General features: G+C 54.2%; 1 protein-coding gene across 4 annotated transcripts in view; it reads left to right on the top strand.

Moving 5' to 3' along the window:
* Positions 1-12,499, top strand: part of IL6R (interleukin 6 receptor) — a 72,738-nt gene that overhangs the window by 919 nt on the left and 59,320 nt on the right. The gene's annotated exons all lie outside the window — the stretch shown is intronic.

Genomic DNA, 12,499 nt, shown 5'->3' with positions numbered 1-12,499 from the left:
CCTAGTCTCTCTAGTCCAGCTGGGTAACTGCTTCTCCAAGGGTTTATTTTTGGGTCTGAGGGCTTCTTTGAAGGCATGGCGGAAAACCCTGGGGCAGCTGCTGTCTCCTGCGGGGAGATAATGCTCGCGGCTGGAGACCAGTGTGCCCGCCGCTCTCTGCTTCCTGCATAGCTGTGTTCCTTGTGCTGGGAGGTGCGAAATGAAAGGATTCCTCTTCTCAGCACACACTTACAACTCATGCCTAGAGAACGGGCACTGTTGATCGAGGCCTCCTGTGCTTCAGGCGCGTTTTCTAATCCTCCACTGGATCTCAGGACACTTTGTTCCGAAAAGGAGACTGAGGTTCAGAGAGGATGAGATGGGAAGTTGCCAGGCCCTTTGGGCGGAGGCCCACCCCCCATGTCCCTGAGCTCCAGTGTGGCAGATCCCCAACATTCCCACATGCAGAACTAGCCCAGCAGTAGGAGCTGGGGGGGAAGGGTGGTTGGGGGCAGGCTGAGAGTCACCCCTGGCTGGCTGAGTGCTGGAGCAGAAGAGGCCAAGGCAGGGAAGTGGGGGCCTGGGCTTGCCCACCCTGGTGTCAGAGGGGTGCTAGGCAGGGTTGAGCCAGCGGTCAGGAGGGAGCAAGGCTCCCCTGCCTCCTCACCCCACAGCCAGGGCACCTGCCCAGCTGCAGCGAAGGCTTCCTTTCACTCCTGAGTGATCACCCAGCGCGAGGTACTGTGAAAGCAGCCAGGTGCCCGTCAGTTCTCCATCTCCCTGGTGCTCAGGAGGGACGGGCACGGTGGTCTCAAGGCCTGGGCAGCCTGTGAATTCAAGGCAGAACTGAGAGTTTGGGGAGGAAGTGAAAGCCCTCCCAGTTCAGAAGGAAAATACAGAGATGTAGAAAATACCCAGCTCCCCTCCCACACCCACACAGACTCAGCCCACAGGCTCGAGAGTAAAAATAAAGACCGTGTACAGGAAGTCTGGAGCAAATGACTGAGGTGTCTCGCTTTGGAGAAGTGAGGGGCCGAGGGGTAGCAGTGGCTGGAATGGGTTTGGAGGGGAAACCCACTGGCTCCCGGGGCTGTGGGCTCCTAATGGCCAGAAGCCTGTTTCCCTTGGGCTTAGCAGCTGCCGCCTGTCCTGGAGCTCAGGCGGACCTGCCTTCTCGGGGCTGGACTAGCTGGACTGAGCTGTTGGGTGTGGAAGGCCTGGACACAGGAGACTCGGGGTCTCCTTTGGCCTTCTGCAGGGCCCTAGCACCCAAAACATACACCTTTGTCGCTCCAAGTCCTGTCTCAACTTCTGCACTTCCCTTTATGGTAATTTCTTCCGGCCCCAAGTGTCTACAGCTTTCCTAGCCTTACCTTAGCCTTATCAGTATTTCTCAAAAGGGTGATTCTGGGTCGAGTTGCGTCAGAATTGTGTGTGAGTGTGTGTGTGTGTGTGTGTGTGTGAAGGGTGGGGGTGGGGGTGGGGGCTTGACAAAAATGCTCGTTCTTGGCTCCAGATTTACCCAAGAGAAACACCAGGGAACGAGTCTTGGGAAATGTCCTTTTCAACAAAAATCCCTTGTGATTGGCAAGTTTGGGGATGGCTGGCAAACTGTGTGGTGGAGGAACGGAGCCAAGGCCCTCCCCCCAGTGGGCTTCCAGTTGCCAGAGATCTTTTCCTGCTTTGGCTCCGACCTTGTTTTTTCATTGCAACAAACAGGTATTGAGTCCGAGGAAGGAGGGGCTGTGTGTGGTCAGCCGCCCAGACGCCGCACTTAAGGGGCTTGGACAGGGTCAGGTGTAGATCCCTGAAAGGGACTGAGGAAGCCCAGCTCCCCGAGCGTCCTGCTCAGCACCAGCTCCCCAAAGACAACTTGTCAGGGCGACAGTGCGGAGAGCAGCGGTTCTCAACCTGTGGGTCGCGACCCCTTTGGGGGTCGAACGACCCTTTCACAGGGGTGGCCTAAGACCATCGGGAAACACATAGATAATCACATATTGTTTTTGTGATGAATCACTATGCTTTCATTATGTTCAATTTGTAACAATGAAAATACATCCTGCCTATCAGATATTTACATGACGATTCATAACAGTAGCAAAATTGCAGTTATGAAGTAGCAACGAAAATAGTTTTATGGTTGGGGGTCACCACCACATGAGGAACTGTGTTAAAGGGTCACGGCATGAGGAAGGTTGAGAACCACTGGCGTAGAGGAAGCTCCTTTGCGGGGGGGGGGGGTGGGGGGGGTGGGGGGGGTGGGGGGGGTGGGCAAGGCTCCAAGAAGCAGGCATATTGACCCTGACTGTGACCTCATCCTGGGCTGGGTAAACAAACCCTCCCCCTCAGGCTGTTTGGGAGGATTACACAGAGTGGCCTGGGTTCTCTCCGTGTAAATGTGCACCCCTCCCGTCTCCCCCTGTCTCCCCGGCCTGCAGGCCACCAACCCTGTGAGTGAGCGCGTTCTTGTCACTAATCCGGGCTTTTCCCCAGCCAGTCCTAAAGGCTACAGCTTGGCTCTCTAATGCGGTGGCCACTTCCTAAGCGTGGCTCTATAAATTTAAATTAATTCAGCCCTGAACGGTTTGGCTCAGCGGATAGAGCGTCAGCCTGTGGACCAAAGGGTCCTGGGTTCAGTTCCGGTCAAAGGCAGGCACCTTGGTTGCAGGCTCCTCCCTGCCCAGGCCCTGACTGGGGCACTGCAGGAGGCAACCAATTGATGTGTTTCTCTCATATCGATGCTTCTCTCTGCCTTCCCTTCTCTCTTCCACTCTCCCTAAAATGCAATGGAAAAATATCCTTGGGTGAGGATTAAAAAAAAAATTAATTTAATTAAAATGAAGTCAAATGAAAAGTGTAGTTCCTTCGTTGCATTCGCCACATTTCAAGTGCTCGGTAGCCCACGTGACCAGTGGCCTCCGCATTGGTCAGAATAGATAGAATTTCTATTACCGCACAAAGTTCTGCTGGCCAGTACTGGTCCAGTAGAACTTCCAGAGATCTTCTGTTGCTTCTCCCTTTATCCCTCTCTGGTCCTTCTTTGATCCTCCACCCGAACACAGCTCATCTTGGTGCAGGTAATGGCTAAGGCTGTGGAGCCAGACAGGTCTCTCTACCCAGCCCTGCCCTGCCCGGTAGAAGTGATGATGATGAGCAGGGGTGTGTGATCTTACCGCCCAGAGACGCACCGTCCTCATCTAGAAAACATAAATAACCACCCTACCTTTCGGGGTGGTTATGAAGATGAAAATGAGCTAGATAGATTGTATAAAAACAAGTCCCTGGTGCGGAACAAGTGCTTACATAAGTGTAGCTCATAGTTCATTCATTTGAAAAAAATGGTTTCAGCTCCTCTTGCGTCCCGGGCACTATTCTAAGAGCTATAGATACCCAGCCGTGAGCAAAACAGACAGACACCCCTGGCTCGCCGGAGCTTCATTTGAGTGGGGATGTAAATTAAATGTGTAGTGTGACGGTGACTGGTGCGAGGGAGGAAGAATAAGGCAGGGGAGAGAGGTAGGAACGGTGTGCTTCTGTTGCGGAGGGGGCATGTTGAACTGATCTTTTCCTAGGGAGGCCGGGGGTGTTCTCACCAAGAACATGATATTTGAATGCAGGCCTGAAGGAAATGTAAACGTGTTTCAGGATTATACTCCTCTCAAACAAAGCACTTTCACGGCCAGAAGCTTTTCTGAAAGGAAGTGTTTATTGAGCCAAATGCTAGCCAGGAAGGGGCCACGTCCCGGGCATGGAGTCTAAACCACAGCCGCGGGGCTGGATGGAGCAATGCCTGCCCGCCTGCGTCCCCGGCGCTTTCGGACATCGTGTCTGTGGGGGGAAAGAGAAAGATGGAGCTGTGTTGAAAGAATGTACACTGGCTATCGATCAAGAGGGTGGGGGAGGGGGGCGGGGCCGGTTCTGAGATGGGTGCAGAGTCCACCAGGAGAAGGGTTGGCGGCTTTGGATTGGCGGCGGGCAGCGGTCCGGAACGTTCTTGCAAAAGCGAGAACAGAGGTGCCTGGGGGTTGGTGGCGCCTGGCTATTTTCTTTAGATAAACGTGAAGATAGCCACCTGAAAGTTAGCTCTCTGTTCTGTGTGTGCAGCCTTTTGTGGGTCGTCCTGTGCTTGATAACTGATTAACTTCGATGGTCTCTTGCTGCCACCCCCCGCTGTGATCGCATGTAGGACGCCTTGTTCCTCCCTAGGCGCAACACGGGAGACTTCACAACGGGGGAAGAGATCTGGGATAGATCTCATAGAATAATCTAGTCTCATGGTCGGCAAACTGCGGCTCTCGAGCCACAGGCGGCTCTTTGGCCCCTTGAGTGTGGCTCTTCCTAAGCCTTAGGAGTACCCTAATTAAGTTAATAACAATGTACCTACCTATATAGTTTAAGCTTAAAAAATTTGGCTCTCAAAAGAAATTTCAGTCGTTGTACTGTTGATACTGGCTCTGTTGATTAATGAGTTTGCCGACCGCTGGCCTTGGGGGTGTGCCCCTGAGGCCCCCCTCCAGGAGGTCTCCTAGCACCTGTTCTCCGTCCCCCTCCACATCCAAACTTCCTTTCCCGAAAAGCATCCTAGGTCTGCCCTCTCTATACCCCTCTCTACACGATGGTGACTATCTGTTACCATATTGAATGCCAGCTGTATACACGGAACTAAGCTAGGCTCTTTGCCTCCGTGATCTCATTTGCTCTTCACAGCCACCTATGTGAGAACCTCCCCTTGTGTGAGAGGGTGTTAGAGCCATTGCATACTTGGGGGAAGCTGTAGGACCAGCAGGGGTTGTCGGAGGGAAAGATCAGAGGTCAGTTTTGTACATGTCGTAGCTGAGGTGTCTATTAGAAAACCAGGACTGCCTGGGTGGCGTGGCTCAGTGGTTGAACATCAACCTATGAACCAGGAGGGGACGGTTTGATTCCCAGTCAGGGCACGTGCCCAGGTTGCAGGCTTGATCCCCAGTGTGGGGCGTGCAGGAGGCAGCCGATCAATGATTCTCTCCCTCTCCCTTCCTCTCTGAAATCAATACAAATATATTTAAAAGAAAGAAGAGAACAAAGAAAACCAGAAGATGCTGAGGAGCTGGATACAGGAGTCTGGAGTTTGGGGATGAGGACTGAGTTTGAGGCATGAATTTGGGAGTCACCTGGTGGCCTGTGAGAACCCCGAGGTAATCTAGGGCAAGAGTGTAGATGGAGGAGAGAAGAGGCCCAGCCCAGGGGCACCCCAACCTTCTCAGGCTGGAAGAGGAGGAGCAGACTGAGAAGGTGAGCCCAGTGATGTGAGGAAAATCAGGAGCGTTGTTGCCTGGAAACCCAGTGAGGACCGTGGAGCAGAGAGGAGGGAGCGCCCTGGCTGGTGTGGCTCAGTTGCTGTTTTTGGTTACTGTTCTTTTTTGTTTGTTTGTTAATCCTCACCTGAGATATTTTTCCGTTGATTTTTTTTTTTTTTTTAGAGAGAGTAGAAGGGAGGGGAGAGACAGAGAGAGAAACATCAGTGTGGGAGACACGGTTGCATGGGCCCCGACCGGTGCCAGGGATCGAGCCTGCGTCCGAGGTGCCTGCACTCCCCTGGAATCGAACTCGGGACTCTTCAGTCCGTGGGCCGACGCTCTATCCACTGAGCCAAGCTGGCTAGGGTGGTTACTATTAATTCTAAATTTTCTAGTATCTTCCGTAGTATTGTCTGACTCTTCATGTGCTTAGTTGCTTACTGTTTTAATTGCAATAGCTTTATAATTTCCTGCACAGGCCTACCATGTTTTCTGAGATAGGAAGGAAGAGGGGAGGGTGGGGGGGGGGGGGAGGGAGAGAGAGAGAGAGAGAGAGAGAGAGAGAGAGAATAGAGAGAAACATCCATCGGTTGCCTCCCACACTTGCCTTGACCTGGGTGGGGATCAAACCTGCAACCCAGGTACATGTCCTGGACCAGGAATCGAACCCGAGACCCTTTGATGTGAAGGCCAACCATCTAACCATGGAGCCACACCGGTCAGGGCCCAACAGGCACGCTGATTCTAAAGTTCAAATGGGAAAGTAAATAAGCAAGGATAGCAAGGACAGTTCTGAAAAAGCAGAGAACTGGGAGGGGAATTAGCTCTACCCATCTTTAAAGCACATTATAAACCCACGGAAAGCCAGAATCTGGGGTTCACAGCTTCCATCCTGAACTGTTTCCTTCAAGGTGAAGCTTGTACAGAGCTCATGGCACATGGGGGTGTGGAGGGGGACATAGGCTTGAGCTCAGGCAGTGTTGAGAATGCGGTGTATGTGTGTGTATCTTTAGGTCCTTTGTAAAATGCGTACTGCAGTGTCACATACATAGAGAGGGGCGCACTCAGCACAGCTCTGACGGCTTGCTGAGTTGTCACTGAGCACACCCAGGAACTGACCGGGACCAGCCCAGAACCTCCCCTGTGCTCCGCTCCCCCCACCCCCTCCCGCACCTCCACTTGGTGGCTTCTTAAGTCTCTAGCGTTGCTTCCTCGCATCTAAAGGGGTGGGAGAAGGTGGTGGACGTGGTTTGGGATGGGATGTGGGACATAGATCAGGTCCCTTCTTTCCTCTCCCCCTAACCTCCTCCACAAACATAACAACCCTCATGTGGGTCAGGCTCTTGGGTAGACTCTGAGGCCAAATTCAGAGATGGGAAGACCAGTCCCTTTGTGCCCTTCTCCTGTGAAGGTCATGGACCCTGGGGCAAACATGACTGAGTCCCAGGGCCCCGGGTTCCCATCCCTGCTACAGGACACACTGGCTACGTGACTGGGCCCTGGTGCTCATCTATAAAAATGGGCAGGTTGACCTGAGTCATCCTTTTTTTTTTTTTTTAAAGGATTTCCTTATCTATTTTTATTGATTGATTTTTAGAGAGAGAGGAAGGCAGGAGAGAGAGAGTGAGAGAGAGAAACATTGATTTGTTGTTTCATTTACTTAGGGAGGCTCGGCCCCATTTCACTGTTGAGTCAGTTGTATGTGCCCTGACCAGGAATTGAACCCACAACCTTAGTGTATCCGGATGACGCTCTAACCAACTGAACCATCCAGCCAGGGCCTTTAATCACCCTTCAGGCCCCTTACAGCCTCAGAAGAGTGACCCTTCGCTCAGCACGCGCTCTGTGCTTCAGCCCCTCCCTGGACCCAAGTCCTGTGTGTCCATGTGTAGGCACCTGTGCCCTTCTTTTTATTATTGATTTTTGAGAGAGAGGAAGGGAGAGAGAGAGAGAGAGAGAGAGAGAGAAACATTGATGTGAGCGAGAAACATTAATCAGTTGCCTCCTGTATGCACCTGACTGGGGATCAAACCTGCAACCTGGGCATGTACCCTGACGGGGGAATCGGACACAACCTGTGGTGCACAGGACAATGTTCAACCAACGGAGCCGCCCGGCCAGGGCCCTCCGTGCCCCTCTTCACGCCCTGCTCCGTCCTGCTTTGATGTCTCCATTTCTCGAAGGGCTTCCTGGGGCTTGGTGGGGGTGACGGGGTTGGGTTGTTTGCCCTCCTCAGATAACTTTTCCTCTAATGAGTTTGTAATCTCTGTGAGGTGATCCAGGCCAGACCTCCTGGGCCGGAGCCAGCTGCTCCCTCCGATGTTGCTGGAGAGGGAGTCAGTGTTTCCCCCGGAGGACTGGGTCACCCGCTGGTCTCCGAGTCAGCTGCCAGCATCACCTTGTAACGGGTCCAGAAGAGCCTCCACGGCTCCCCCCTGCCCCTCCCAGTGGTACAGAGGCCGTGGTGTGGGAGGGGAGGAGAGGCTGCCAGGGTAAATACTGACACCACCAGCTACAAGGCAAATACAAGCAGGTACAGAAGCACAAACACGCCAGAGGGAGAGGAGCGGCAGGGCTGCCAGCAGGAGCAGCGATCTGAGGAGGGGGGCTGCGGAAGGCGTGGGGCGGGGAGCTGAGTTACTGAACATGGCAGGGGCCACAGCTTAGACCCTGAGGGCTGGCCTCTCCCTCAAGGCGGAGGAATGCATTCGGGGGATTTGGGGGGAAGTCAGTGGGTGAGCTGGGGAGAGTCAGAGGTGGGGGCACTTTGAAACTAACTAGTCCTTTGAGTGTTGCTGCTGAAGGTAGGGTAGGGGGAGAACCGTCAAGGGTACCAGGCCCCTGGCTCCCGGTAAGAGACCCCTCCAGATACTACTCGGATGGCAGGCTAGACTCCTTCCCCCGCAACCCCACCCCTTTCCACATACCCTCAGCCCAGACTCCCTTCCCCAGGCCTCTGTGGAGGGTGGACAGGAGTGAGAAGAGCAGGCAGGGTAGAAGTGAGGAAATTGGAAGACAGGGAGAGATCTATAGAGGGTGGTGGGCAGCCCAGAAAGGGCAGCTGAGGGTGGAGCCTAGGGCGACACCTGGCCCCCAGAGAGAGAGAGGCTGGGGCCAGACTCGCCTGCAGCCCATGCAGACCCCTCCCTCTCTAGGGTGTGAATGTGGGCCAGTTCCTTAATGTCTCCCAACTTCCTGGACTCAACAGTGGCGTGGGGCCAAGCTTCCCTCGGCAGCAGGGTTGTTCGGGGTGGGGAGCTCTCATGGGCACGTGGGAATCAGTGCTAATGAGTGGTAATGATCGTTAAGGTTATTGTTACATCGAAAGCCAGGAGGTTGGTGTCGGCCCTTCGATGGGGAGGCAGGGCCAGGGGATGAACCCTGGGAACTTGTCCGAGGCCCCAGGCCCCGTGGGACCAAATTCTGCACTGGTTTCCCGGAGATTCTCAACAGCCGCCCCCCTCGTTGCCGAGACAGGACCTTTCATTCCCTGTGACCTCATCTGCAGTCCTGTGTCCCTGCAACCGGAGAGGCTGGGGGCCTGCTGTGCGGCCAGCTGCCCGGCTGGCCGGCGGGACCTGCGTCTCCGCTCAGACCAGGGCAGTGGGATCAGCAGGCGTGTGCTAAGCTAAGCCTGTGTCCCCGTGGTGCGCTGGCAGCTGCTTCGCTGCTTACATAATTGGGCCGGGGAGCTGAACTTGTTTTTGCTGTCGGGAGCAGCGACAAGCTGTGCGAGTTGAGAAATATGTCTCTGTGTGCGTGTGTTTTTCTCTAGTTGTGAGCGTTGCACGTCACCCTGGAGAGGGGAAAAGTAGAAAAACAGCAACCTTACTTAGGTCTGGAATGAGGACCCACACTCGCAGGGCTGGCCCTCCCGCCACCCCCCGCCCCCCACCTTTGAGAGGTGTCGCAGGGAGTGGGGTTATGTGGCTCCAGGCTGGGGTGTGGGATAGGTTGCCAGGGGTGACGAGGACCTAACCTCTCCTCCCCTCAGAATGGGAGGCCAGGGAGGGTGTGGGAAGGCCTCTCTCCTGCGGCTTTCCAGGGAGAGGAGGAGCATGTGTCCGAGGGCAGTGGGGTGACCTGGCTGTCACTCCTCTCCAAAAGTCATCCACTATGAGAATAATAAATCCACAGACTGATTATGTGTCTTCAGGCAGGGCTGTTGTCTGAGCTACACAGACACACACACGCTCCTGCCCTCTGAGAGCGAATGCTCGGCGTGGTAAGACGCTAGACTGCAGGAACGGGGGCAGCAGGGAGCTTCGGATCATGGTCTTGCGGAGAAGGCGCAGGCGAATGGGGCTGTGCGGCGGCTGTGACGCGCCCAGGGCTGCCCGCCATTAGCCAGACAGGGAATAGAACCCGGGTCTTCTGACCACACAGGGCGGTTTCCTCTCTGCCCGTCTGCCTCCCGCATTCAGAGATGTGCTTTATGTTAAATAACAAACCAAGACGAGACTGTCCCCGGTGGAGAGTAACCCGTGGAAAACTCCAGGCACTTGCCCTCCCTGGGTTCTCACTTCTCTTTGCTGTTCCCTCTTCACTGAATGCCATTCCCTGTGGCTCTGTTTCTCCAGCTCCCACGTGCTTCTCAAGGCCCAACTCAGATCTCCCTTCCCTGGATCCTGAGGGCTCCCCTCCCCACCCCTTTTGAATGACTTCACCCTCATGACTCCCTCAGTATGTCGGGAGCACGTATCTCGGGGTGGCCTGTATTATAGGTAGATTTTTAAGTTCTCCATGGAGGTCTGTGTAGGTTAAACGAGACCATGACATGGATAAGGAGGAGAGGTGTGTCGGTGCCTAGTAGACGTTCAATAACTGTCAGTTCTGTCCCCTGGGATTGGGAGTTTGGGGCCTTGTACATACATGATGAATGTACAAAAAATCGTGAATCCTTGAGACAGGCACAGGCTTGCAACCCTGGCCTTAAAAGACCGCGCAACTGAACTGCTCAAGCACGAATGCTAAACAATGTGCTCTTTGCTAAATGTCAGGCTGTGCAGGGCCCGCCACTCCCTGCCGCGCCCCTGCCGCCCGGGCTGGGAGTGTGAGCGAGGCTGGGGCGCGTGTGTGAGGGGCGGGAAGGGGTGCTCTAGGAGCACGCTCCTCACCTGTTCCCCGCTGGGTCTCTTCTCGGTGAGTAGGGCCTATTTTGGGAGGGCTCTGGCAGATTCCAGGGAACAAACAGCGGCAGATGGGAGGAATGGTGACCTTATGTCCCCCAGGGGATCAGGCCAGAGCGCTGAAGCTGCAAGGAGCGGGGCGTGGGGGGAAGGTAACTACTTTCTGGCCGGGAAGGTGCTCAGAAAAATCCACCCTCACCCACCCCTATTCCCTGGTGACCATCGTGCTGTGCCCCACCTCCGTCCCTGCCCTCCACCCTAGACAGAATAACTTGGACAGACCTGGCTATGTAACTTTTTTGTTTAAAAAAAAATATATATATATATGTATATATATTATATATAATAAGAGTAATACAAACAACTTATAGAAAATTCAAAAACTACAGAAAGATGAAAAGAAAGAAACCGTCTGGTCTCATCCTTTGGCGAGGTGGGCAGAGAGACCAGGAGGGCATTCTGTGAACACCCCTCCCTCCTCCTCCCAGAAACGCCCGTGGGCTCCCACCCCACGTGCCGCGGCCACCCGCAGTCAGGGGTCTGACTCAGAAGTCGGGTGGGGTCAGGACAGAGGGGTGAGTGGGCGGGTGGGAGGGGGAGCGCTGCCCACTCTGACATTAGCACGTTTGTCTCCTTGTGGTCTTTCCTCTGAGTTTTTGTGACCATCCTGTATCCAGCGCCTCAAAACGCCAAGGTAGCGCGGTGCTGCCCAGGCTCTAGAAGAGATCTGTCAGGAAGAAGGGCCGGGACAGGCGACACTTGCCAACGGCTGGTTTATAATTAATCGTCTCCCATTAAAAAAAAAAAAAAGGTGACTCAGTTTTAAAGAACACTGTTACTCAAGTTCCCTGGCAGAGGAAGTGACCATTATGTTTCTCCCGCGGCCCTGCTTTTGTGGAAGAGGAAAATAGGCTTTCTATTTGCTATTGCTGCGAGTTGCCCAAATAGTCTGGCCATTGTCCGCGAGCGCAGGAACAGAACAGCCCCTGCTATTGTTCGGAGGGTCACCAAGCATGGCAAGAGCTTCCATCTGGACTGGGTAAGGGAAGTGAGCAGGGACACACATTTCCTGGAACTGGCAAAGCAGGCGCAGGAAAGAGCTCCCGTGGGCGCTGGACTCACGGGCAGTGCTTTCCCCAGCGTCTCCTCGTTGGGGCGAGCTGGTCTGGTCTCAGTGGAGGGCCTGTCCATTGTACCACCAGAGGGGGCACCTCTAGACCACTGTGTCAGCTGTTTTTTTGTTTGTTTGTTTGTTTTAAATATATTTTTATTGATTTCAGAGAGGAAGGGAGAGCAAGAGAGAGATAGAAACATCCATGATGAGAGGGAATCATTGATTGGCTGCCTCCTGCATGTTGGACCGAGCCCGCAACCCAAGCACGTGCCCTTGACTGGAATCGAACCCGGGACCCTTTGGTTTGCAGGCTGACACTCTATCCACTGAGCCAAACCGGCTAGGGCAATGTGTCAGCTGTTTTTAATGTGGAGGCCCTGTCCAGGTGGAGACCATGTAGGTGCCCTACATGAAACAAGCATTTATTAAGCACCCACTGAACTCTCTGATGAGTGCAAGCAGGAGCTCACGGTCTCGTAGTTATGGTTGGGGGTGGGGAGCTGTGTACAGTCCGGGACCGTGCCATGTGATAAGTGCCAGTGAGAGGATGAGCCGCCTGTGGTCCTCGGCCCCTACTTGGACCTTCATGCCACCTGCCCCGTGTTTTGTATTGGTGCTCCCGGCTGCCTGTGAGTTCTGATGTCTGCTCATCAGCTGGTGGAGGGGTGTTGCTTGCACCCCACCGCGGGGCCTCCCACCAGCAGACAGGAGTGGCTCCGTCTCTGTTCCTGCAGAGGTGGTAATTCGTGCATGAGCTCAGTGTCCCTGTGGGGTTTAATCCTTACAGCTGCTTTATCAAGTGGAAAATGAAAAAGTGAAGATATCAATGTAGTGATCAGAAGTGTTGGTACGTCTCCTAACGTAACCGCATTCAGGCACAGATGGAAATCAGTATGTGAACTGAAAGTGGCAAGCTGTGTCTCCACCAGGCGCTTTTCGGGCTTGAATCCATTGGACTGTGTATTCTGTTATGAAGGAAAAGGACACGGGTGACACACACA

This window comes from Myotis myotis, unplaced genomic scaffold (assembly GCF_014108235.1).
Source record: "Myotis myotis isolate mMyoMyo1 unplaced genomic scaffold, mMyoMyo1.p scaffold_m19_p_18, whole genome shotgun sequence".
Lineage (NCBI taxonomy): Eukaryota > Metazoa > Chordata > Mammalia > Chiroptera > Vespertilionidae > Myotis > Myotis myotis.
This window is presented reverse-complemented; position numbering and strand designations above follow the sequence as displayed.